The sequence below is a fragment of the Taudactylus pleione genome, unplaced genomic scaffold, assembly GCF_031769625.1.
Source record: "Taudactylus pleione unplaced genomic scaffold, aTauple2 ptg002260l, whole genome shotgun sequence".
NCBI lineage: Eukaryota > Metazoa > Chordata > Amphibia > Anura > Myobatrachidae > Taudactylus > Taudactylus pleione.
The window spans coordinates 12,307-38,123 of record NW_028286651.1 but is presented as its reverse complement, the minus strand read 5'-3'; positions in this window follow the sequence as shown (position 1 = coordinate 38,123).

Sequence of the window (25,817 nt, the reverse complement as noted above, 5' to 3'; positions counted from 1 at the left end):
TACATCTCTTCCTCTGAGCCTCCCTCCCCCAGTGTCAGTGCATGTCCTCGTGTTCTTGTACATCTCCTCCTCTGAGCCTCCCTTCCCCCAGAGTCAGTGCATGTCTTCGTGTTCTTGTACATCTCTTCCTCTGAGCCTCCCTCCCCCCAGTGTCAGTGCATGTCCTCGTGTTCTTGTACATCTCTTCCCCTGAGCCTCCCTCCCCCCAGTGTCAGTGCATGTCCTCGTGTTCTTGTACATCTCTTCCTCTGAGCCTCCCTCCCCCCAGTGTCAGTGCATGTCCTCTTGTTCTTGTACATCTCTTTCTCTGAGCCTCCCTCCCCCCAGTGTCAGTGCATGTCCTCGTGTTCTTGTACATCTCTTCCTCTGAGCCTCCAGTGTCAGTGCATGTCCTCATGTTCTTGTACATTTCTTCATCTGAGCCTCCCTCCCCCCAGTGTCAGTGCATGTCCTCGTGTTCTTGTACATCTCTTCCCCTGAGCCTCCCTCCCCCCAGTGTCAGTGCATGTCCTCGTGTTCTTGTACATCTCTTCCTCTGAGCCTCCCTCCCCCCAGTGTCAGTGCATGTACTCATGTTCTTGTACATCTCTTCCCCTGAACGTCCCTCCCCACAGTGTCAGTGCATGTCCACGTGTTCATGTACATCTCTTCCTCTGAACCTCCCTCCCCCCAGTGTCAGTGCATGTCCTCATGTTCTTGTACATCCATTCCTCTGAGCCTCCTCCCCCCAGTGTCAGTGCATGTCCTCGTGTTCTTGTACTTCTCTTCCTCTGAGCCTCCCTCCCCCCAGTGTCAGTGCATGTCCTCGTGTTCTTGTACATCTCTTAATCTGAGCCTCCTCCCCCCAGTGTCAGTGCATGTCCTCGTGTTCTTGTACATCTCTTCCTCTGAGCCTACTCCCCCCAGTGTCAGTGCATGTCCTCGTGTTCTTGTACTTCTCTTCCTCTGAGCCTCCCTCCCCCCACTGTCAGTGCATGTCCTCATGTTCATGTACTTCTCTTCCTCTGAGCCTCCCTCCCCCCAATGTCAGTGCATGTCCTCGTGTTCTTGTACATCTCATCCTCTGAGCCTCCTCCCCCCAGTGTCAGTGCATGTCCTCGTGTTCTTGTACATCTCTTCCTCTGAGCCTCCCTCCCCCCAGTGTCAGTGCATGTCCTCGTGTTCTTGTACATCTCTTCCTCTGAGGCTCCAGTGTCAGTGCATGTCCTCATGTTCTTGTACATCTCTTCCTCTGAGCCTCCCTCACCCCAGTGTCAGTGCATGTCCTCATGTTCTTGTACATCTCTTCCCCTGAACCTCCCTCCCCCCAGTGTCAGTGCATGTCCTCCTGTTCTTGTACATCTCTTCCCCTGAACCTCCCTCCCCCCAGTGTCAGTGCATGTCCTCGTGTTCTTGTACATCTCTTCCTCTGAGCCTCCCTCCCCCACGTGTCAGTGCATGTCCTCATGTTCTTGTACATCTCTTCCTCTGAGCCTCCCTCCCCCCAGTGTCAGTGCATGTCCTCGTGTTCTTGTACATCTCTTCCTCTGAGCCTCCCTCCCCCAGTGTCAGTGCATGTGCTCGTGTTCTTGCACATCTCTTCCTCTGAGCCACCCTTCCCCAGTGTCAGTGCATGTGCTCGTGTTCTTGTACATCTCTTCCTCTGTGCCTCCCTCCCCCAGTGTCAGTGCATGTCCTTGTGTTCTTGTGCTTCTCTTCCTCTGAGCCTCCATCCCCCAGTGTCAGTGCATGTGCTCATGTTCTTGTACATCTCTTCCTCTGAGCCTCCCTCCCCCCAGTGTCAGTGCATGTCCTCGTGTTCTTGTACATCTCTTCCTCTGAGCCTCCCTCCCCCCAGTGTCAGTGCATGTTCTCGTGTTCTTGTACATCTCTTCCCCTGAGCCTCCCTCCCCCCAGTGTCAGTACATGTCCTCGTGTTCTTGTACATCTCTTCCTCTGAGCCTCCCTCCCCCCGGTGTCAGTGCATGTCCTCGTGTTCTTGTACATCTCTTCCTCTGAGCCCCCCTCCCCCCAGTGTCAGTGCATGTCCTCGTGTTCTTGTACATCTCTTCCTCTGAGCCTCCAGTGTCAGTGCATGTCCTCATGTTCTTGTACATCTCTTCCTCTGAGCCTCCCTCACCCCAGTGTCAGTGCATGTCCTCATGTTCTTGTACATCTCTTCCCCTGAACCTCCCTCCCCCCAGTGTCAGTGCATGTCCTCCTGTTCTTGTACATCTCTTCCCCTGAACCTCCCTCCCCCCAGTGTCAGTGCATGTCCTCGTGTTCTTGTACATCTCTTCCTCTGAGCCTCCCTCCCGCCAGTGTCAGTGCATGTCCTTGTGTTCTTGTACATCTCTTCCTCTGAGCCTCCCTCCCCCCAGTGTCAGTGCATGTCCTCGTGTTCTTGTACATCTCTTCCTCTGAGCCTCCCTCCCCCAGTGTCAGTGCATGTGCTCGTGTTCTTGTACATCTCTTCCTCTGAGCCTCCCTCCCCCAGTGTCAGTGCATGTCCTCGTGGCATGTGCTCATGTTCTTGTACATCTCCTCCTCTGAGCCTCCCTTCCCCCAGTGTCAGTGCATGTCCTCGTGTTCTTGTACATGTCTTCCTCTGAGCCTCCCTCCCGCCAGTGTCAGTGCATGTCCTTGTGTTCTTGTACATCTCTTCCTCTGAGCCTCCCTCCCCCCAGTGTCAGTGCATGTCCTCGTGTTCTTGTACATCTCTTCCTCTGAGCCTCCCTCCCCCAGTGTCAGTGCATGTGCTCGTGTTCTTGTACATCTCTTCCTCTGAGCCTCCCTCCCCCAGTGTCAGTGCATGTCCTTGTGGCATGTGCTCATGTTCTTGTACATCTCCTCCTCTGAGCCTCCCTTCCCCCAGTGTCAGTGCATGTCCTCGTGTTCTTGTACATGTCTTCCTCTGAGCCTCCCTCCCCCCAGTGTCAGTGCATGTCCTTGTGTTCTTGTACATCTCTTCCCCTGAGGCTCCCTCCCCCCAGTGTCAGTGCATGTCCTCGTGTTCTTGTACATCTCTTTCTCTGAGCCTCCCTCCCCCCAGTGTCAGTGCATGTCCTCGTGTTCTTGTACATCTCTTCCTCTGAGCCTCCAGTGTCAGTGCATGTCCTCATGTTCTTGTACATTTCTTCCTCTGAGCCTCCCTCCCCCCTGTGTCAGTGCATGTCCTCGTGTTCTTGAACATCTCTTCCCCTGAGCCTCCCTCCCCCCAGTGTCAGTGCATGTCCTCGTGTTCTTGTACATCTCTTCCTCTGAGCCTCCCTCCCCCCAGTGTCAGTGCATGTACTCATGTTCTTGTACATCTCTTCCCCTGAACCTCCCTCCCCACAGTGTCAGTGCATGTCCATGTGTTCTTGTTCATCCCTTCCTCTGAACCTCCCTCCCCCAGTGTCAGTGCATGTCCTCGTGTTCTTTTACATCTCTTCCTCTGAGCCTCCTCCCCCCAGTGTCAGTGCATGTCCTCGTGTTCTTGTACTTCTCTTCCTCTGAGCCTCCCTCCCCCCAGTGTCAGTGCATGTCCTCGTGTTCTTGTACATCTCTTCCTCTGAGCCTCCTCCCCCCAGTGTCAGTGCATGTCCTCGTGTTCTTTTACATCTCTTCCTCTGAGCCTCCTCCCCCCAGTGTCAGTGCATGTCCTCGTGTTCTTGTACTTCTCTTCCTCTGAGCCTCCCTCCCCCCAGTGTCAGTGCATGTCCTCGTGTTCTTGTACTTCACTTCCTCTGAGCCTCCCTCCCCCCAGTGTTCTTGTACTTCTCTTCCTCTGAGCCTCCCTCCCCCCAGTGTCAGTGCATGTCCTCATGTTCTTGTACATCTCTTCACCTGAACCTCCCTTCCCCAGTATCAGTGCATGTCCTCCTGTTCTTGTACATCTCTTCCTCTGAGCCTCCAGTGTCAGTGCATGTCCTCCTGTTCTTGTACTTCTCTTCCTCTGAGCCTCCCTCCCCCCAGTGTCAGTGCATGTTCTCTTGTTCTTGTACATCTCTTCCTCTGAGCCTCCCTCCCCCCAGTGTCAGTGCATGTCCTCATGTTCTTTACATCTCTTCCCCTGAACCTCCCTCCCCCCAGTGTCAGTGCATGTCCACGTGTTCTTGTACATCTCTTCCTCTGATCCTCCAGTGTCAGTGCATGTCCTCATGTACTTGTACATCTCTTCCCGTGAGCCTCCCTCCCCCCAGTGTCAGTGCATGTCCTCGTATTCTTGTACATCTCTTCCTATGAAGAACGTCTCCCTCCTGTCCCTTGTTAGAACCCTTTATGTATTTGAAAGTTTCTATCATGTCCCCTCTTTCCCTTCTCTGTTCCAAACTATACATATTAAGATCTTTTAGTCTTTCTGGGTAAGTTCTGTGCTGTAGACCTTGCACCATTTTAGTTGCCCTTCTTTGTACCATCTCTAATGTGTCTATATTCTTCTGGAGATATGGCCTCCAGAACTGAACACAGTATTCTAGATGAGGACGTACCAATGACCTATACAGTGGTTGTGGCCGGAGGCAGGCCACACGGGGTTAATGGCTGCCACAGCACTGAAGAGGTTAACCCCCGAGCTGTGCCGCCATTTTTAAAAGGACGAAAAGGCGCCAGGCGCCTATTGTAAATTTATACTCTGCGCTATGGGCTGAGTGTTGATAAGTGTTTTTAATGTTCTATATGCCGCGGCCTGGACTTGCTGCACTGGGGGAGTGTAGGTAGAGTGTGTCATGGCCGCTGCGAGAGCCAGCTCCCACTGCGACCAGCGCTGAAACCGTTACAGTGGACAGTATAAAAGCACAGATGTACATGGTTCATAGTAACTGTATTAATATACCAATTTTGCGGTAGAGCACTGCATCTGCAATGCATTGGTGTATAAAGTAAAGTAGTATAGTCTATGACATGTGTGAATATATTTTTGGATGTAATATGGGTGTAAATGCACTTATAGAAATGTAAAATGTCCTGACCTTTGGAGACAAACTGCTGGTTAGACATCCTCACCTAGGGATGGATATGGTAATTACCCTAGCCTGGCAGCCTCACCTAGGGATGGATATGGTAATTACCCTAGCCTGGCAGCCTCACCTAGGGGTGGATATGGTATTTACCCTAGCCTGGCAGTGGGAATGGATATGGTAATTACCCTAGCCTGGCAGCCTCACCTAGGGATGGATATGGTAATTACCCTATAGCCTGGCAGCCTCACCTAGGGATGGATATGGTAATTACCCTATAGCCTGGCAGCCTCACCTAGGGATGGATATGGTAATTACCCTAGCCTGGCAGCCTCACCTAGGGATGGATATGGTAATTACCCTAGCCTGGCAGCCTCACCTAGGGGTGGATATGGTATTTACCCTAGCCTGGCAGTGGGAATGGATATGGTAATTACCCTAGCCTGGCAGCCTCACCTAGGGATGGATATGGTAATTACCCTATAGCCTGGCAGCCTCACCTAGGGATGGATATGGTAATTACCCTATAGCCTGGCAGCCTCACCTAGGGATGGATATGGTAATTACCCTAGCCTGGCAGCCTCACCTAGGGATGGATATGGTAATTACCCTAGCCTGGCAGCCTCACCTAGAGATGGATATGGTAATGACCCTAGTCTGGCAGCCTCACCTAGGGATGGATATGGTAATTACCCTAGCCTGGCAGTTGGGATGGATATGGTAATTACCCTAGCCTGGCAGTGGGGATGGATATGGTAATGACCCTTGCCTGGCAGTAGGGATGGATATGGTAATTACCCTATAGCCTGGCAGTGGGGATGGATATGGTAATTACCCTAGCCTGGCAGTGGGGATGGATATGGTAATGACCCTAGCCTGGCAGTGGGGGGTTAGGTGGTGACTGAAGAAGCCTTTCCTATGTAATGTGGGCTAGGGAGACACCTGTGTCTGTATATGATACCAAGTAAAGGTGTAAAAGACAAGTTGTTTGTGTTTAGGAAACTTCTATGTTGTGTAAGAGCTTAGAAGGTGTAAGACTCAGAAAGCCCAACTGGTTTAGTCATAGACGTGTGAAGAGATGAATGTAATAGAAATTTGCATTATAATTACCTTTTCAGAAACAGTATATGTAACTCAGTCTGTGCTTAGGAAACCAAATGTTTTTGGGTGGTATCAAGGAAATTGATTTCATTTCTGTGAAATGTAAGACGTATTTATTTATGTTTTGTGAGATAGCCTGATTGGCTAGAAGGAACACAGGGCGGGCTTACCCCCTGTAGTAATGTACATTTTGTTGGCATAAAAGAAAGCTTCATGCCTAGTAATATTGTACATCCTTGTGAATCCTGTGAGGAGAAGAATTGCTGTAACATCTTGAATTGGATGCTGAAATTCCCCTTCAATCCGAAGGGAGGGTCTTTTTTAAAACTGAGAACAATAAACATCTTGCCTTTCCTTCGACTATATTTGTACCCTGCGACCAAAAGAATTGCGCCAAACGCTATTCCGTTCTCCAGCTGTTCTGGGTAAGAGCTCCGTGTCTCCAAGTTCAAGCCCTCTGCCAAGCTACCGTGCAGACCTGGTCCATTGCAAGGGATCAGGAGGATTCAGCCGACACCAAACAGGAGGTGTGTCCACAGTTAGTCGACGCATAGGCAGCAGAGCGGTTCCAGGCACCGGCGGTAGGAGCCTGAGGGTAACGTAAAAAGCGGTTCTAAACGCCGACGGTAGAGTTTAGTGGTGGCAGCATCGTTACACACCCATGGTGCAGTGGGCGGAGTCAGTGGCAGGCGGTCACTGAAGGTGAGTGGGAGTCTGAAAGCGCTAACCCGTGACCAGGGATGGCCTAGATGAAAGGCGTCTGATCACATCTGGTGGCATAGCGGTGGGATATTCCCGGGCGGCTTTTCGGTCACCGACGAGAGAAGCCGAGTTACTCAGGAGAGGAGTAACTGCAGTTCAGGAGAACGCGCAGGATGGCTGATTACAGCGGAATGGAGTTGCATCAGACGGAGGTGGAAAGTGCGGCCAGCGTAACAATGGACGCCCCTCAGAACGTGGTGAGAGCAACAAGTCCCACCCCCTCTCACAGCAGTTATGTTTCTCAGCATTCCCCAGCATGGCAGGGATCCCAACAAATGGATACCCTAGCAAATCAGCTAGCGGAATTGGGAGAAAAGGCAACGGAACAAGAACGTATGCTCATCATTCGGATGTGGCATGACGAGCGGGCACCACGGGCCACGGTATCCCAAGCACCGTTGCAGACTGCTATACTGGGATCAGATCGTATACAATTTGCCAAGTTTGCAGACAGCAATTGGGGACATTGATGGACATTTGCAAGTATTTGAAAGGACTTGTAAACTACATGATTTACCTAAGCAGGAGTGGGTCAGACTTCTGGTTCCCACACTGCACGGAGAGACCCTGGAGGCCTATCGAGGAGTGGCCACCAAGGACTGCGGTGACTATGACAAAGTCGCAAGGGCCCTCCTACAGCGATACTTTGTCACTCCTGAGTCATACAGGAAAAAGTTCCGAGACTTGCCCAAGAACCCTACCAGCACCCATGAGCAGTTCACCACCCAGCTGAGGCAGTACGTGGTGAAGTGGGTGAAGGATCTGGTGCCACTACCTGGGACGCACTAATTGATCTGCTATGCCAAGAGCAGTTCTACCACAGGTGCGCCCCAGAGGTGAAGGAGTGGGTGCTAGACCGGGAGCCACCCAGCTTGAAGATGGCGGCCCAGTTAGCAGACAAGTATGTGGCAATTCGGCCACAAGGGCAGAAGTGCACGACTAGAAGCCGACCCCAATGGACTATACAAGCAGGGGAACACCCCTCTTCTGCTCATCACCCTGGGCATCCTCCAACCCGGGTGCTCTTGGCCAGCAATCACCCCGCCCTGTCCCTGCAAATAATCAGAGACCACCGGGGCCCCGACTGGTCAAGAAGTGTTAAGACTGTGGGAAAATCGGACATCTGAGGATGAACTGTCCCACACCCCAAGCACCCCAGACTCGTGCCCCAAATCCGAGTGCTGGAGCCCGGCTTACTTTCCTGACCCGGGTAGGTGAGCCCAAAGAGACTGTTCCTACTCCAGCCAGTCCAATGGAGTGTGGGGAGAATCAGGTGGACTCTACGGAGAGAGTCACCTGCATGGCCAAGGGGCAACCCCAAAATATGTGGCAGTACCTGCAGATGGTCCAAGTGGGGCCCCTGCAGGGACAAGGATTAAGAAACTCTGGGGCCTCAATCACTGTTGTGAGCCCCTACCTTATTGATCCTGCTACAGTACTGCCAGGTCGCACTGCCACAGTTACTGTGGCAGGCGGAATGGAGCGAGAGGTACCTGTGGCGAGAGTCTACCTGGACTGGGGAGCTGGCCCAGAGTTGAGGGATGTTGCTGTCATGGATGGCCTTCCAACTGATGTGGTCCTGGGGAATGACCTTGGTGGTGGAATCGTTACCACATTTGCTAATGCCATCGCCTGGAGTCAAGTTTCTGGACCACAGTCTACATCAACTGCACCAGAACAGCCCAGCCCAGAGGAAAAGACTGCAGCGGCTAGACAACTGCCAACGCAGCTTACCACAGCATCAACCAGCCCAGAGGAAAAGTTTACAGCGGCTAGATCAGCACATCTACCCAGCATGCCTTTTGCCTCTGGTATGCCTACGTCCCCTAGCAACGCAGAGGATGTTGGTTCCAGCTCGTTGGATCCTGTGAGGGTGCCCAGTGATGCTCCTGTCCCTAGTGGTTTGCCAACTCCAGCGGTGAGTATGAGTGACCACACTGACTTCCCTTTGACTGACCTCAACCAGACTGACCCTAGCAATCCCAACCCATATCCCCCGTAGACTGTCCCTACTTAGAAGGAAGTGAGGGCCACTGACAGAAGTTCAGGGAAGCTCAGCTTGCTGATCCATATCTGGAAGGCATATCGTGCCATGCTGGCAGCAGCCTTTCAGGGATAACGGCAGTGAGTGTGACCTGGCGGGAAGAGTTAAGATACTGGGTAGCCAAGAAGGTAGAAGGCGATAGGCCAGTTAGGGAGCAAGGTCCCCTGCTTATGCCAAGTAGATTGGGGAAGACACGCAGCCTAGCCATGGTGGATGTCACACGGAGCTCAGAGGCTGGTGATCTGTCCACCATCACTGTGGAACAGGTAGCGGACAAGGTGGTGAGAAAAGGCCTAGGTGACAGGGTAGGTTCCCTTAGTCATAGGTCATGGGAGGAGGATGGAAGGGCAGGTCTGACAGGTAGTGCAGACAGATGCCAGGTGGAGATGACAGAGGTGCAGTGCCTGGGGTATAGAGTGGGGGGAGACAGTGGTAGGCCCAGACCAGAGGGGGTGAAGGCAACCAGAAACTGTCCCCGGCCCACAACCCCAAGACAGGTACTGACCTTAGAAACTGTAAGGCCCTACGGATGAGTTGTCCCTGACCTTAGTGCTGTAGTGACACCCCTTACAGAGTAGACCAGCGAGGGACATCCCAAGTCAGTGGACTGGATACGCGCTCGTGAGTTGGCATTCCAGTCATTGAAGGAGGCTCTGGTACCAGCTCCAGTGCAGATGGCGCAATTTGAGGACCAGGACAATGTGGTACGAACTAATGCGTCATTGCACAGACTGGGAGCAGTACGGAGCCAGGAGGAGCCATATGAGCAGGAGCACCCTTTGGCTTGTTAGAGCAGGATACTACTATGGTGGGAGGTGGGGTATGCCACAATTGGAACACAGTGGTTGGCAATTGTTTGGGCATTGGACCACCTTCGGCACTATGTGTGCGACCGGCCCCCCAAAAGGGAAACTGACAGATTGTTGTGGTGGAGCCTTGGACTTCAGTGTGACTATTTGGACATTGTGCACAGACAAGGAAAGGCCCACTGCAATATGGATGAACTGTCAAGGCTGGAGCCAAAGCCCCCCAGGTAGCTTCCCTGAACCCCCCAAGAGACTGCGGTACCAGGAGCCAAATCATTGGGACATGGCCCTCTGGTAGCCCGCTTGAGGGGGGGGGGAGAAATGTGGCCAGAGGCAGGCCAAACGGGGTTAATGGCTGCCACAGCACTGAAGGGGTTAACCCCTGTGCTGTGCCGCCATTTTTAAAAGGACAAAAAGGCGCCAGACGCCCACTGTAAATGTATAGTCTGCGCTACGCGCTGAGTGTTATTAAGTGTGTTTTTTAATGTTCTATATGCCGCGGCCTGGACTTGCTGCACTGGGGGAGTGTAGGTAGAGTGTGTCATGGCCGCTGCGGGACAGGGAGAGCCAGCTCCCACTGCGACCAGTGCTGAAACAGTTAAAGTGGACAGTTTAATAGCACAGATGTACATGGTTCATAGTAACTGTATTAATATACCTGTTTTGCGGTAGAGCGCTGCATCTGCAATGCATTGGTGTATAAAGTGGAGCAGTATAGTCTATGACATGTGTGAATATATATTTGTATGTAATATGGGTGTAAATGCACTTATAGAAATGTAACATGTCCTGACCTTTGGAGACAAACTGCTGGTTAGACGTCCTCACCTAGGGATGGATGTGGTAATTACCCTAGCCTGGCAGCCTCACCTAGGGATGGATATGGTAATTACCCTATAGCCTGGCAGCCTCACCTAGGGATGGATATGGTAATTACCCTAGCCTGGCAGCATCACCTAAGGATGGCTATGGTAATTACCCTAGCCTGGCAGTGGGGATGGATATGGTAATTACCCTAGCTTGGCAGTGGGGATGGATATGGTAATGACCCTAGCCTGGCAGTGGGGATGGATATGGTAATTACCTTATAGCCTGGCAGTGGGGATGGATATGGTAATGACCCTAGCCTGGCAGTGGGGAGGGATATGGTAATTACCCTATAGCCTGGCAGTGGGGATGGATATGGAAATTACCCTAGCCTGGCAGTAGGGAGGGATATGGTAATTACCCTAGCCTGGCAGTGGGGAGGGATATGGTAATTACCCTAGCCTGGCAGTAGGGATGGATATGGTAATTACCCTATAGCCTGGCAGTGGGGATGGATATGGTAATTACCCTAGCCTGGCAGTGGGGATGGATATGGTAATTACCCTAGCCTGGCAGTAGGGATGGATATGGTAATTACCCTAGCCTGGCAGTTGGGATGGATATGGTAATGACCCTAGCCTGGCAGTGGGGAGGGATATGGTAATGACCCTAGCCTGGCAGTGGGGATGGATATGGTAATTACCTTATAGCCTGGCAGTAGGGATGGATATGGTAATTACCCTATAGCCTGGCAGTGGGGATGGATATGGTAATTACCCTATAGCCTGGCAGTGGGGATGGATATGGTAATTACCCTATAGCCTGGCAGCCTCACCTAGGGATGGATATGGTAATTACCCTATAGCCTGGCAGTGGAGGGTTAGGTGGTGACTGAAGAAGCCTTTCCTATGTAATGCGGGCTAGGGAGACTCCTATGTGTCTGTATATGATACCAAGTAAAGTTGTAAAAGACAAGTTGTTTGTGTTTAGGAAACTTCTATGTTGTGTAAGAGCTTAGAAGGTGTAAGACTCAGAAAGCCCAACTGGTTTAGTCATAGACGTGTGAAGAGATGAATGTAATAGAAATTTGCATTATAATTACCTTTTCAGAAACAGTATATGTAACTCAGTCTGTGCTTAGGAAACCAAATGTTTTTGGGTGGTATCAAGGAAATTGATTTCATTTCTGTGAAATGTAAGACGTATTTATTTATGTTTTGTGAGATAGCCTGATTGGCTAGAAGGAACACAGGGCGGGCTTACCCCCTGTAGTAATGTACATTTTGTTGGCATAAAAGAAAGCTTCATGCCTAGTAATATTGTACATCCTTGTGAATCTTGTGTGGTGAAGAATTGCTGTAACATCTTGAATTGGATGCTGATATTCCCCTTCAATCCGAAGGGAGGGTCTTTTTCAAGACTGAGAGCAATAAACATCTTGCCTTTCCTTTGACTATATTTGTTCCCTGCAAACAAAAGAATTGCGCCAAACGCTATTCCGTTCTCCGGCTGTTCTGGGTAAGAGCGCCGTGTCTCCAAGTTCAAGCCCTCTGCCAAGCTACCGTGCAGACCTGGTCCATTGCGAGGGATCAGGAGGATTCAGCCGACACCAATCAGGGGGTGTGGCCGCAGCTAGTCAAACGCATACGCAGCAGAGCGGTTCCAGGCTCCAGCGGTAGGAGTCTGAGGGTAACTTAAAAAGCGGTTCCAAACGCCGACGGTAGAGTTTGGTGGTGGCAGCATCGTTACACGCCCACGGTGCAGTGGGCGGAGTCAGTGACAGGCGGTCACTGACGGTGAGTGGAAGTCCAAAAGCGCTAACCCGTGACCAGGGCCGGCCTAGGCGAAAAGCGTCCAGTCACAGTGGTATTATCACTTCTTTCTTTCTGCTACTGATTCCTCTCCCTATGCACCAAGCATCTGACTTGCCTTCCTCATTGCTTTGGTGCATAGCTTGCCTGCTTTCAAGTCATCTGAGATGGTGACTCCTAGATCCCTTTCCTCCTCTGTATTTTCCATTATAGAGTCCTTGATACTATATTTAGCCTTCAGGTTATTGAGACCCAAGTGCATGATTTTGCATTTTTTTACATTAAACTGTAGTTGCCATGTTCTTGCCCATTCCTATAGTCTCCCCAGATCCTCAGTCATTTGTTTTACCCTTCCTGGCATGTTTACCCTGTTGCATACTTTTGTGTCATCTGCAAAAAGCCATAGTTTCCCTTCAATACCATTTGCAATGTCACAAATAAAGATATTAAAAAGCACTGGTCCAAGTACTGATCCTTGGGGTACCCACTGGTTACCGTTCCCTCCCGTGAATACTCTCCATATACTCATACTTGCCTACTTTTGAAAAAGCATTTCAGGGAAGATTGTACAAGCAGCACCTATGAGCGCGGCGGTAAAATGTGTGTGTACTGATAAACCCGAGGGGTGTGTCATAAAATTGATTTACATCCACATGTAAATGAGCCCCAAAGCAGTTAGTAAGATCTACTTGTTGATGAAAACACACCGATACTTCTCAGAAAATACATCTAACCATAGGGATCATTGTGCCTTATACCCAATGCAGGGAAATTATACTAATGATCCCATTTGAATGTATATCTCTCTGTTTTTCTTTTATATAACAGTGTCATAATGGGGGTAAGGTGAAATCAGGGAGATTACTAGACTCTTCAGGGAGACAGGGAGACTGCTGCTATTTCAGGGAGTCTCCCTGACAATGAGGGAGAGTTGGCAAGTATGCATATACTACAACTCTGTTTCCTATCCTGCAACCAAGATCTTATCCATTCAACAGTCATAGAATCCAATCCCAAGCTTTCCAGTTTGTTTATCATTCTGCGATGCGGGACACTGTCAAAAGCCTTACTAAAGTCTAGATAAGCTACATCTACGGCCCCCATTGATCTATTACTTTGGTCACCCAGTCAAAAAAGTCAATAAGATTTGATTGGCAGGATCCCCCCTGAGTAAATCCATGCTATTTGGGGTCCTGTAAATTGTTGGATTTGAGATAATCTGCGACTCTTTCTTTTAAGAGTGTTTCCATTATTTTTCCCACTACTGATGTAAGGCTCACTGGTCTGTAGTTACTGGTCTGTAGTCACTGGTCTGTAGTCACTGGTCTGTAGTCACTGGTCTGTAGTTATTGGTCTTTAGTTATTGGTCTGTAGTTACTGGTCTGTAGCCACTGGTCTGTAGTCACTGGTCTGTAGCCACTGGTCTGTAGCTACTGGTCTGTAGCTACTGGTCTGTAGCCACTGGTCTGTAGTTACTGGTCTGTAGTCACTGGTCTGTAGTCACTGGTCTGTGGTCACTGGTCTGTAGTCACTGGTCTGTAGTTACTGGTCTGTAGTTACTGGTCTGTAGCCACTGGTCTGTAGCCACTGGTCTGTAGCCACTGGTCTGTGGTCACTGGTCTGTAGTCACTGGTCTGTAGCCACTGGTCTGTAGCTACTGGTCTGTAGCCACTGGTCTGTAGTCACTGGTCTGTAGTCACTGGTCTGTAGTCATTGGTCTTTAGTTACTGGTCTGTAGTTACTGGTCTGTAGTCACTGGTCTGTAGTCACTGGTCTGTAGTCACTGATCTGTAGTCACTGGTCTTTAGTCACTGGTCTGTAGTCACTGGTCTGTAGTTATTGGTCTTTAGTTACTGGTCTGTAGTCATTGGTCTGTAGTCACTGGTCTGTAGCCACTGGTCTGTAGTCACTGGTCTGTAGTCATTGGTCTTTAGTTACTGGTCTGTAGTCACTGGTCTGTAGCCACTGGTCTGTAGCCACTGGTCTGTAGCTACTGGTCTGTAGTCACTGGTCTGTGGTCACTGGTCTGTAGTCACTGGTCTGTAGTCACTGGTCTGTAGTCATTGGTCTGTAGTCATTGGTCTGTGGTCACTGGTCTGTAGTTATTGGTCTTTAGTTATTGGTCTTTAGTTATTGGTCTGTAGTCACTGGTCTGTAGTCACTGGTCTGTAGTCACTGGTCTGTAGTCACTGGTCTGTAGTCAATGGTCTGTAGTCACTGGTCTGTAGTCACTGGTCTGTAGTCACTGGTCTGTAGTTATTGGTCTTTAGTTACTGGTCTGTAGTTACTGGTCTGTAGTTACTGGTCTGTAGTTACTGGTCTGTAGTCACTGGTCGGTGGTCACTGGTCTGTAGTCACTGGTCTGTAGTTACTGGTCTGTAGTCACTGGTCTGTAGTCACTGGTCTGTAGTTACTGGTCTGTAGTCACTGGTCTGTAGTCACTGGTCTGTAGTCACTGGTCTGTAGTTATTGGTCTTTAGATATTGGTCTGTAGTTATTGGTCTGTAGTCACTGGTCTGTGGTCACTGGTCTGTAGTCACTGGTCTGTAGTTACTGGTCTGTAGTTACTGGTCTGTAGTCACTAGTCTGTAGTCACTGGTCTGTAGTTATTGGTCTGTAGTCGTTGGTCTGTAGTCACTGGTCTGTAGTTACTGGTCTGTAGTTACTTGCTTCTTCTTTGCTGCCAGTTTTGTACAGTGATATTACATTTGCTCTTTCCCAGTCCTCTGGAATTACTCCTCATACTAGTGACTGGTTGAATAATGCTGTTAATGGTGTTACCCCCTTAAGCTCTTTCGGAATCCTTGGATGTATCCCATGCGGCCCCATTGATTTATCCACTGTCAGTTTAGAGAGTTCTGTTAGGACCCTCTCCTCTGTAAATGTGCTTTCATGTACCTCATTTTTATTAATGCCTCTGCAGATTAACTGTGGCCCCTTCCCCACTTTTTCTGTAGTGAATACTGAACAAAAATAATGATTTAGGACAGAGTGAGTGCATGATCGATGGAGACAAAGTAAGAGCAGATCATCTAAGTCTTATTATTCCTCCATGTGACTTCCGCCTTTCACTTATATAATTAAAAAAAGTTTTGCTCCCTTTATCTACTGACTGGGCCATTTAGCCTCCTATACACCCATATAGCCTCCTATTCACCCACATAGCCTCCTATACACCCATATAGCCTCCTATACACCCACATAGCCTCATATACACCTATATAGCCTCATATACACCCATATAGCTTCATATACACCTATATAGCCTCCTATACACCGATATAGCCTCCTATACACCCATATAGCTTCATATACACCTATATAGCCTCCTATACACCCATATAGCTTCATATATACACCTATATAGCCTCATATACACCCATATAGCTTCATATACACCTATATAGCCTCCTATACACCGATATAGCCTCCTATACACCCACATAGCTTCATATACACCCACATAGCCTCCTATACACCCATATAGCTTCATATACACCTATATAGCCTCATATACACCTATATAGCCTCCTATACACCGATATAGCCTCCTATACACCCATTTAGCCTTTATATACACCCATATAGCCTCATATGCCCCAATATAGCCTCATATGCATTCATATAGCTTCATATAAACCCATATAGCCTTGTATGCACCCATATAGCCATATATATCCCCATTAAGCCTCATATGCACCTATAATACCTTATATGCACCTATATATCCTAATATTTCTCCATAATACTGCTTATGTTCCTGTAGTGCCAGATATACACCAATATTGACTCATATGCACTAATAATACCTCATATGCCCCCATATAGCTCATAGGCACCCATATAGCCACATATACACCCATAAAGCCACATATACCCCCATATAGCCTCATATGCACATATATACCCTCCTGTACACCGATATAGCCTCATATGCAATTATATAGCCTCATATACCCTCATATAGCCTCTTATACACCCACAATACCTCATATGCACCCATAATACCTTATATGCACCCCTGTAGCCACATTTACACCCATACTACCTTATATACACCCATATAGCCACATATACACCCATAATACCTCATATGCATCCGCAATACCTTATATGCCCAATATAGCCTCAGATACACCCATATAGCCACATTTACATCCATAATACCTTATATGCACCCTTATAGCCTCATACACATCCATAATACCTCATATGTACCCATATAGCCACATATACAGCTATATAGCCACATATACACCAATAATACTTCATATGCACCCGTAATACCTTATATGCCCCCATATAGCCTCATATACACCCATATAGCTTCATATGCACCCAAATACACCCATATAGCCCCATATATATACCGATATAACCTCATATACACCTAGAATTTTTTATATGCACCAATATAGCATCATATACACCCATATAGCATCATATACACCCATATAGCATCATATACACCCATATAGACTCATATACACCCATATAGCATAATATACACCCATATAGCCTCATATACACCCATAATACATTGTATGCACCCAAATAACCTCTTATGTACCCATAACACATCATAATATCTCATATGACCCCATATAGCCACATTTACACCCATATAGACTCATATTTTGCACCCATATAGCCTCATATACACCAATATAGCCTCAAATACACCCATAATACCTCATATGCACCCAAATAGCCTCATATAGACCCATAATACCTTTTTTGCACCCATATACACCCATATAGCCTCATATACACCCATATAGTCCTATATCCACCCATATAGCCACATATACCCCCATATAACCACATATACCCCCATATAGCCACATTTTATTATTATTATTTTTATTATTATCCTTTATTTATATGGCGCCACAAGGGTTCGACAGCGCCTCACAAAGTACATTAACAAATGAGCAAACTCGTAAAACAGCGACATACAGTACAAAACAATACAGGATAAGAACATGGTTTATAAACATTGCTGCAGCGATCATAACACTCAAAAAAGCAGCAGGGCATCAGCTACCAAGTGTTAGGTGCCCTTGTGGAGAGTTTGGAGTAGATGATCGTATGAGTAAGGGAAGGAAAAGCACAAGAGGGAAGAGGGCCCTGCTCATGAGAGCTTACTTTCTATAGGAGGAGCAGACAGACAGGGGTGACACAGAAGGGGTAGACAGTGAGGAAGAAGCATGTAAGCAGCAGGTTAGGATGAGAGCCGGAAGGCTGCGATGAAGTAGTGAGTCCTGAGAGCCCGTTTGAAGGATTGCAGAGAGGTGGAGAGTCTGATAGGGAGAGGGAGAGAGTTCCAGAGGAGGGGAGCAGCACGGGCGAGATCTTAGAGGCAGGAGTGAGAGGAAATAATCAGTAGGCAAGAGAGGCAGCATGCATATGTAGCAGAGGGAGGGAGATTATTGTGATGCAGATGAAGGTGTGGTGATAGGGTGAGGAGGGTGGGTGTGGTGACAGGGTGAGGAGGGTGGGTGTGGTGAGGTGATAGGGTGAGGATGGTGGGTGTGGTGAGGTGAAAGGGAGAGGAGGGTGGGTGTGGTGAGGTGATAGGGAGAGGAGGGAGGGTGTGGTGAGGTGATAGGGAGAGGAGGGTGGGTGTGGTGAGGTGATAGGGTGAGGAGGGTGGCTGTGGTGAGGTGATAGGGAGAGGAGGGTGGGTGTGGTGAGGTGATAGGGAGAGGAGGGTGGGTGTGGTGAGGAGATAGGGAGAGGAGAGTGGGTGTGGTGAGATGATAGGGAGAGGAGATGGGTGTGGTGAGGTGATAGGGTGAGGAGGGTGGGTGTGGTGAGGTGATAGGGTGAGGAGGGTGGGTGTGGTGAGGTGATAGGGTGAGGATGGTGGGTGTGGTGAGGTGATAGGGAGAGGAGGGTGGGTGTGGTGAGGTGATAGGGAGAGGACGGAGGGTGTGGTGAGGTGATAGGGCGAGGAGGGTGGGTGTGGTGAGGTGATAGGGAGAGGAGGGTGGGTGTGGTGAGGTGATAGGGTGAGGAGGGTGGCTGTGGTGAGGTGATAGGGAGAGGAGGGTGGGTGTGGTGAGGTGATAGGGAGAGGAGGGTGGGTGTGGTGAGGTGATAGGGAGAGGAGGGTGGGTGTGGAGAGATGATAGGGAGAGGAGATGGGTGTGGTGAGGTGATAGGGTGAGGAGGGTGGGTGTGGTGAGGTGATAGGGTGAGGAGGGTGGGTGTGGTGAGGTGATAGGGTGAGGAAGGTGGTTGTGGTGAGGTGACAGGGTGAGGAGGTGACAGGGTGAGGATGTGGGTGTGGTGAGGTGATAGGGAGAGGAGGGTGGGTGTGGTGAGGTGATAGGGTGAGGAGGGTGGGTGTGGTGAGGTGATAGGGAGAGGAGGGTGGGTGTGGTGAGGTGATAGGGTGAGGAGGGTGGGTGTGGTGATAGGGAGAGGAGGGTGGGTGTGGTGAGGTGATAGGGAGAGGAGGGTGGGTGTGGTGAGGTGATAGGGAAAGGAGGGTGGGTGTGGTGAGTTCATAGGGAGAGGAGGGTGGGTGTGGTGAGGTGATAGGGAGAGGAGGGTGGGTGTGGTGAGGTGATAGGAAGAGGAGGGTGGGTGTGGTGAGGTGAGGTGATAGGGTGAGGTGAGGTGATAGGGTGAGGAGGGTGGGTGTGGTGAGGTGATAGGGAGAGGAGGGTGGGTGTGGTGAGGTGATAGGGAGAGGAGGGTGGGTGTGGTGAGGTGAGGTTATAGGGAGAGGAGGGTGAGTGTGGTTAGGTGATAGGGTGAGGAGGGTGAGTGTAGTGAGGTGATAGGGAGAGGAGGGTGGGTGTGGTGAGGTGATAGGGAGAGGAGGGAGGGTGTGGTGAGGTGATAGGGAGTGGAAGGTGGGTGTGGTGAGGTGATAGGGAGAGGAGGGTGGGTGTGGTGAGGTGATAGGGAGAGGAGGGTGGGTGAGGTGATAGGGAGTGGAAGGTGGGTGTGGTGAGGAGATAGGGAGAGGAGGGTGGGTGTGGTGAGGTGAGGTTAAAGGGAGAGGAGGGTGGGAGTGGTGAGGTGATAGGGAGAGGAGGGTGGGTGTGGTGAGGTGATAGGGTGAGGAGGGTGAGTGTGGTGAGGTGATAGGGAGAGGAGGGTGGGTGTTGTGAGGTGACAGGGTGAGGATGGTGGGTGTGGTGAGGTGATAGGGAGATGGGTGTGGTGAGGTGATAGGGAGAGGAGGGTGGGTGTGGTGAGGTGATAGGGAGAGGAGGGTGGGTGTGGTGAGGTGATAGGGAGAGGAGGGTGGGTGTGGTGAAGTGATAGCGAGAGGAGGGTGGGTGTGGTGAGGTGATAGGGAGAGGAGGGTGGGTGTGGTGAGGTGATAGGGAAAGGAGGGTGGGTGTGGTGAGTTCATAGGGAGAGGAGGGTGGGTGTGGTGAGGTGATAGGGAGAGGAGGGTGGGTGTGGTGAGGAGATTGGGAGAGGAGGGTGGGTGTGGTGAGGTGAGGTGATAGGGAGAGGAGGGTGGGTGTGGTGAGGTGATAGGGAGAGGAGGGTGGGTGTGGTGAGGTGATAGGTTGAGGAGGGTGGGTGTGGCGAGGTGATAGGGAAAGGAGGGTGGGTGTGGTGAGGTGATAGGGAGAGGAGGGTGAGTGTGGTGAGGAGATAGGGAGAGGAGGGTGGGTGTGGTGAAGTGATAGGGAGAGGAGGGTGGGTGTGGTGAGGTGATAGGGAGAGAAGGGTGGGTGTGGTGAGGTGATAGGGAGAGGAGGGTGAGTGTGGTGAGGTGATAGGGAGAGGAGGGTGGGTGTGGTGAGATGATAGGGAGAGGATGATGGGTGTGGTGATGTGATAGGGTGATGAGGGTGAGTGTGGTGAGGTGATAGGGAGAGGAGGGTGGGTGTTGTGAGGTGACAGGATGAGGATGGTGGGTGTGGTGAGGTGATAGGGAGATGGGTGTGGTGAGGTGATAGGGAGAGGAGGGTGGGTGTGGTGAGGTGATAGGGAGAGGAGGGTGGGTGTGGTGAGGTGATAGGGAGAGGAGGGTGGGTGTGGTGAGGTGATAGGGAGAGGAGGGTGGGTGTGGTGAGGTGATAGGGAGAGGAGGGTGGGTGTGGTGAAGTGATAGGGAGAAGAGGGTGGGTGTGGTGAGGTGATAGGGAGAGGAGGGTGGGTGTGGTGAGGTGATAGGGAAAGGAGGGTGGGTGTGGTGAGGTGATAGGGAGAGGAGAGTGGGTGTGGTGAGGTGATAGGGAGAGGAGGGTGGGTGTGGTGAGGTGATAGGGAGAGGAGGGTGGGTGTGGTGAGGTGAGGTGATAAGGAGAGGAGGGTGGGTGTGGTGAGGTGATAGGGTGAGGAGGGTGGGTGTGGTGAGGTGATAGGGTGAGGAGGGTGGGTGTGGTGAGGTGATAGGGTGAGGAGGGTGGGTGTGGTGAGGTGATAGGGAGAGGAGGTTGGGTGTGGTGAGGTGATAGGGAGAGGAGGGAGGGTGTGGTGAGGTGATAGGGAGAGGAGGGAGGGTGTGGTGAGGTGATAGGGAGAGGAGGGTGGGTGTGGTGAGGTGACAGGGAGAGGAGGGTGGGTGTGGTGAGGTGACAGGGTGAGGAGGGAGGGTGTGGTGAGGTGACAGGGTGAGGATGTGGGTGTGGTGAGGTGATAGGGAGAGGAGGGTGGGTGTGGAGAGGTGATTGGGTGAGGAGGGTGGGTGTGGTGAGGTGATAGGGTGAGGAGGGTGGGTGTGGTGAGGTGATAGGGTGAGGAGGGTGGGTGTGGTGAGGTGATAGGGAGAGGAGGTTGGGTGTGGTGAGGTGATAGGGAGAGGAGGGAGGGTGTGGTGAGGTGATAGGGAGAGGAGGGTGGGTGTGGTGAGGTGATAGGGAGAGGAGGGTGGGTGTGGTGAGGTGACAGGGTGAGGAGGGTGGGTGTGGTGAGGTGACAGGGTGAGGATGTGGGTGTGGTGATAGGGAGAGGAGGGTGGGTGTGGTGAGGTGATAGGGTGAGGAGGGTGGGTGTGGTGAGGTGATAGGGAGAGGAGGGTGAGTGTGGTGAGGTGATAGGGAGAGGAGGGTGGGTGTGGTGAGGAGATAGGGAGAGGAGGGTGGGTGTGGTGAGGTGATAGGGAGTGGAGGGTGGGTGTGGCGAGGTGATAGGGAGAGGAGGGTGGGTGTGGCGAGGTGATAGGGTGAGGAGGGTGGGTGTGGCGAGGTGATAGGAAGAGGAAAGTGGGTGTGGTGAGGTGATAGGGTGAGGAGGGTGGGTGTGGTGAGGTGATAGGGAGTGGAGGGTGGGTGTGGTGAGGTGATAGGGAGAGGAGGGTGGGTGTGGTGAGGTGATAGGGAGAGGAGGGTGGGTGTGGTGAGGTGATAGGGTGAGGCGGGTGAGTGTGGTGAGGTGATAGGGAGAGGAGGGTGGGTGTGGTGAGGTGATAGGGAGTGGAGGGTGGGTGTGGTGAGGTGATAGGGAGAGGAGGGTGAGTGTGGTGAGGTGATAGGGAGAGGAGGGTGAGTGTGGTGAGGTGATAGGGAGAGGAGGGTGGGTGTGGTGAGATGATAGGGAGAGGAGGGTGGGTGTGGTGAGGTGATAGGGTGAGGAGGGTGAGTGTGGTGAGGTGATAGGGAGAGGAGGGTGGGTGTGGTGAGGTGATAGGGAGATGGGTGTGGTGAAGTGATAGGGAGAGGAGGGTGGGTGTGGTGAGGTGATAGAGAGAGGAGGGTGGGTGTGGTGAAGTGATAGGGAGAGGAGGGTGGGTGTGGTGAGGTGATAGGGAGAGGAGGGTGGGTGTGGTGAGGTGATAGGGAAAGGAGGGTGGGTGTGGTGAGGTGATAGGGAGAGGAGGGTGGGTGAGGTGATAGGGAGTGGAGGGTGGGTGTGGTGAGGAGATAGGGAGAGGAGGGTGGGTGTGGTGAGGTGAGGTTATAGGGAGAGGAGGGTGGGAGTGGTGAGGTGATAGGGAGAGGAGGGTGGGTGTGGTGAGGTGATAGGGTGAGGAGGGTGAGTGTGGTGAGGTGATAGGGAGAGGAGGGTGGGTGTTGTGAGGTGACAGGGTGAGGATGGTGGGTGTGGTGAGGTGATAGGGAGATGGGTGTGGTGAGGTGATAGGGAGAGGAGGGTGGGTGTGGTGAGGTGATAGGGAGAGGAGGGTGGGTGTGGTGAGGTGATAGGGAGAGGAGGGTGGGTGTGGTGAGGTGATAGGGAGAGGAGGGTGGGTGTGGTGAGGTGATAGGTTGAGGAGGGTGGGTGTGGCAAGGTGATAGGGAAAGGAGGGTGGGTGTGTTGAGGTGATAGGGAGAGGAGGGTGAGTGTGGTGAGGTGATAGGGAGAGGAGGGTGAATGTGGTGAGGTGATAGGGTGAGGAGGGTGGGTGTGGTGAGGTGATAGGGAGAGGAGGGTGGGTGTGGTGAGGTGATAGGGAGAGGAGGTTGAGTGTGGTGAGGAGATAGGGAGAGGAGGGTGGGTGTGGTGAAGTGATAGGGAGAGGAGGGTGGGTGCGGTGAGGTGATAGGGAGAGGAGGGTGAGTGTGGTGAGGTGATAGGGAGAGGAGGGTGAGTGTGGTGAGGTGATAGGGAGAGGAGGGTGGATGTGGTGAGATGATAGGGAGAGGAGGGTGGGTGTGGTGATGTGATAGGGTGAGTGTGGTGAGGTGATAGGGAGAGGAGGGTGGGTGTGGTGAGGTGATAGGGTGAGGAGGGTGGGTGTGGTGAGGTGATAGGGAGATGGGTGTGGTGAAGTGATAGGGAGAGGAGGGTGGGTGTGGTGAGGTGATAGGGAGAGGAGGGTGGGTGTGGTGAAGTGATAGGGAGAGGAGGGTGGGTGTGGTGAGGTGATAGGGAGAGGAGGGTGGGTGTGGTGAGGTGATAGGGAAAGGAGGGTGGGTGTGGTGAGGTGATAGGGAAAGGAGGGTGGGTGTGGGTGAGGTGATAGGGAGAGGAGGGTGGGTGAGGTGATAGGGAGTGGAGGGTGGGTGTGGTGAGGAGATAGGGAGAGGAGGGTGGGTGTGGTGAGGTGAGGTTATAGGGAGAGGAGGGTGGGAGTGGTGAGGTGATAGGGAGAGGAGGGTGGGTGTGGTGAGGTGATAGGGTGAGGAGGGTGAGTGTGGTGAGGTGATAGGGAGAGGAGGGTGGGTGTTGTGAGGTGACAGGGTGAGGATGGTGGGTGTGGTGAGGTGATAGGGAGATGGGTGTGGTGAGGTGATAGGGAGAGGAGGGTGGGTGTGGTGAGGTGATAGGGAGAGGAGGGTGGGTATGGTGAGGTGATAGGGAGAGGAGGGTGGGTGTGGTGAAGTGATAGCGAGAGGAGGGTGGGTGTGGTGAGGTGATAGGGAGAGGAGGGTGGGTGTGGTGAGGTGATAGGGAAAGGAGGGTGGGTGTGGTGAGTTCATAGGGAGAGGAGGGTGGGTGTGGTGAGGTGATAGGGAGAGTAGGGTGGGTGTGGTGAGGAGATTGGGAGAGGAGGGTGGGTGTGGTGAGGTAAGGTGATAGGGAGAGGAGGGTGGGTGTGGTGAGGTAATAGGGAGAGGAGGGTGGGTGTGGTGAGGTGATAGGTTGAGGAGGGTGGGTGTGGCAAGGTGATAGGGAAAGGAGGGTGGGTGTGGTGAGGTGATAGGGAGAGGAGGGTGAGTGTGGTGAGGTGATAGGGAGAGGAGGGTGAATGTGGTGAGGTGATAGGGTGAGGAGGGAGGGTGTGGTGAGGTGATAGGGAGAGGAGGGTGGGTGTGGTGAGGTGATAGGGAGAGGAGAGTGGCTGTGGTGAGGAGATAGGGAGAGGAGGGTGGGTGTGGTGAAGTGATAGGGAGAGGAGGGTGGGTGTGGTGAGGTGATAGGGAGAGGAGGGTGGGTGTGGTGAGGTGATAGGGCGAGGAGGGTAAGTGTGGTGAGGTGATAGGGAGAGGAGGGAGGGTGAGGTGAGATGATAGGGAGAGGATGATGGGTGTGGTGATGTGATAGGGTGATGAGGGTGAGTGTGGTGAGGTGATAGGGAGAGGAGGGTGGGTGTTGTGAGGTGACAGGGTGAGGATGGTGGGTGTGGTGAGGTGATAGGGAGATGGGTGTGGTGAGGTGATAGGGAGAGGAGGGTGGGTGTGTTGAGGTGATAGGGAGAGGAGGGTGGGTGTGGTGAGGTGATAGGGAGAGGAGGGTGGGTATGGTGAAGTGATAGGGAGAAGAGGGTGGGTGTGGTGAGGTGATAGGGAGAGGAGGTTGGGTGTGGTGAGGTGATAGGGAGAGGAGGGAGGGTGTGGTGAGGTGATAGGGAGAGGAGGGTGGGTGTGGTGAGGTGATAGGGAGAGGAGGGTGGGTGTGGTGAGGTGATAGGGTGAGGATGTGGGTGTGGTGAGGTGATAGGGAGAGGAGGGTGGGTGTGGTGAAGTGATAGGGAGAGGAGGGTGGGTGTGGTGAGGTTATAGGGAGAGGAGGGTGGGTGTGCTGAGGTGATAGGGAGAGAAGGGTGAGTGTGGTGAGGTGATAGGGAGAGGAGGGTGGGTGTGGTGAGATGATAGGGAGAGGATGATGGGTGTGGTGATGTGATAGGGTGATGAGGGTGAGTGTGGTGAGGTGATAGGGAGAGGAGGGTGGGTGTTGTGAGGTGACAGGGTGAGGATGGTGGGTGTGGTGAGGTGATAGTGAGATGGGTGTGGTGAGGTGATAGGGAGAGGAGGGTGGGTGTGGTGAGGTGATAGGGAGAGGAGGGTGGGTGTGGTGAGGTGATAGGGAGAGGAGGGTGGGTGTGGTGAGGAGATAGGGAGAGGAGGGTGGGTGTGGTGAGGTGATAGGGAGAGGAGGGAGGGTGTGGTGAGGTGATAGGGAGAGGAGGGTGGGTGTGGTGAGGTGAGGTGATAAGGAGAGGAGGGTGGGTGTGGTGAGGTGATAGGGTGAGGAGGGTGGGTGTGGTGAGGTGATAGGGTGAGGAGGGTGGGTGTGGTGAGGTGATAGGGTGAGGAGGGTGGGTGTGGTGAGGTGATAGGGAGAGGAGAGTGGGTGTGGTGAGGTGATAGGGAGAGGAGGGTGGGTGTGGTGAGGTGATAGGGAGAGGAGGGTGGGTGTGGTGAGGTGAGGTGATAAGGAGAGGAGGGTGGGTGTGGTGAGGTGATAGGGTGAGGAGGGTGGGTGTGGTGAGGTGATAGGGTGAGGAGGGTGGGTGTGGTGAGGTGATAGGGTGAGGAGGGTGGGTGTGGTGAGGTGATAGGGAGAGGAGGTTGGGTGTGGTGAGGTGATAGGGAGAAGAGGTTGGGTCTGGTGAGGTGATAGGGAGAGGAGGGAGGGTGTGGTGAGGTGATAGGGAGAGGAGGGTGGGTGTGGTGAGGTGACAGGGAGAGGAGGGTGGGTGTGGTGAGGTGACAGGGTGAGGAGGGAGGGTGTGGTGAGGTGACAGGGTGAGGATGTGGGTGTGGTGAGGTGATAGGGAGAGGAGGGTGGGTGTGGTGAGGTGATAGGGTGAGGAGGGTGGGTGTGGTGAGGTGATAGGGTGAGGAGGGTGGGTGTGGTGAGGTGATAGGGAGAGGAGGGTGGGTGTGGTGAGGTGATAGGGAGAGGAGGGTGGGTGTGGTGAGGAGATAGGGAGAGGAGGGTGGGTGTGGTGAGGTGATAGGGAGAGGAGGGTGGGTGTGGTGAG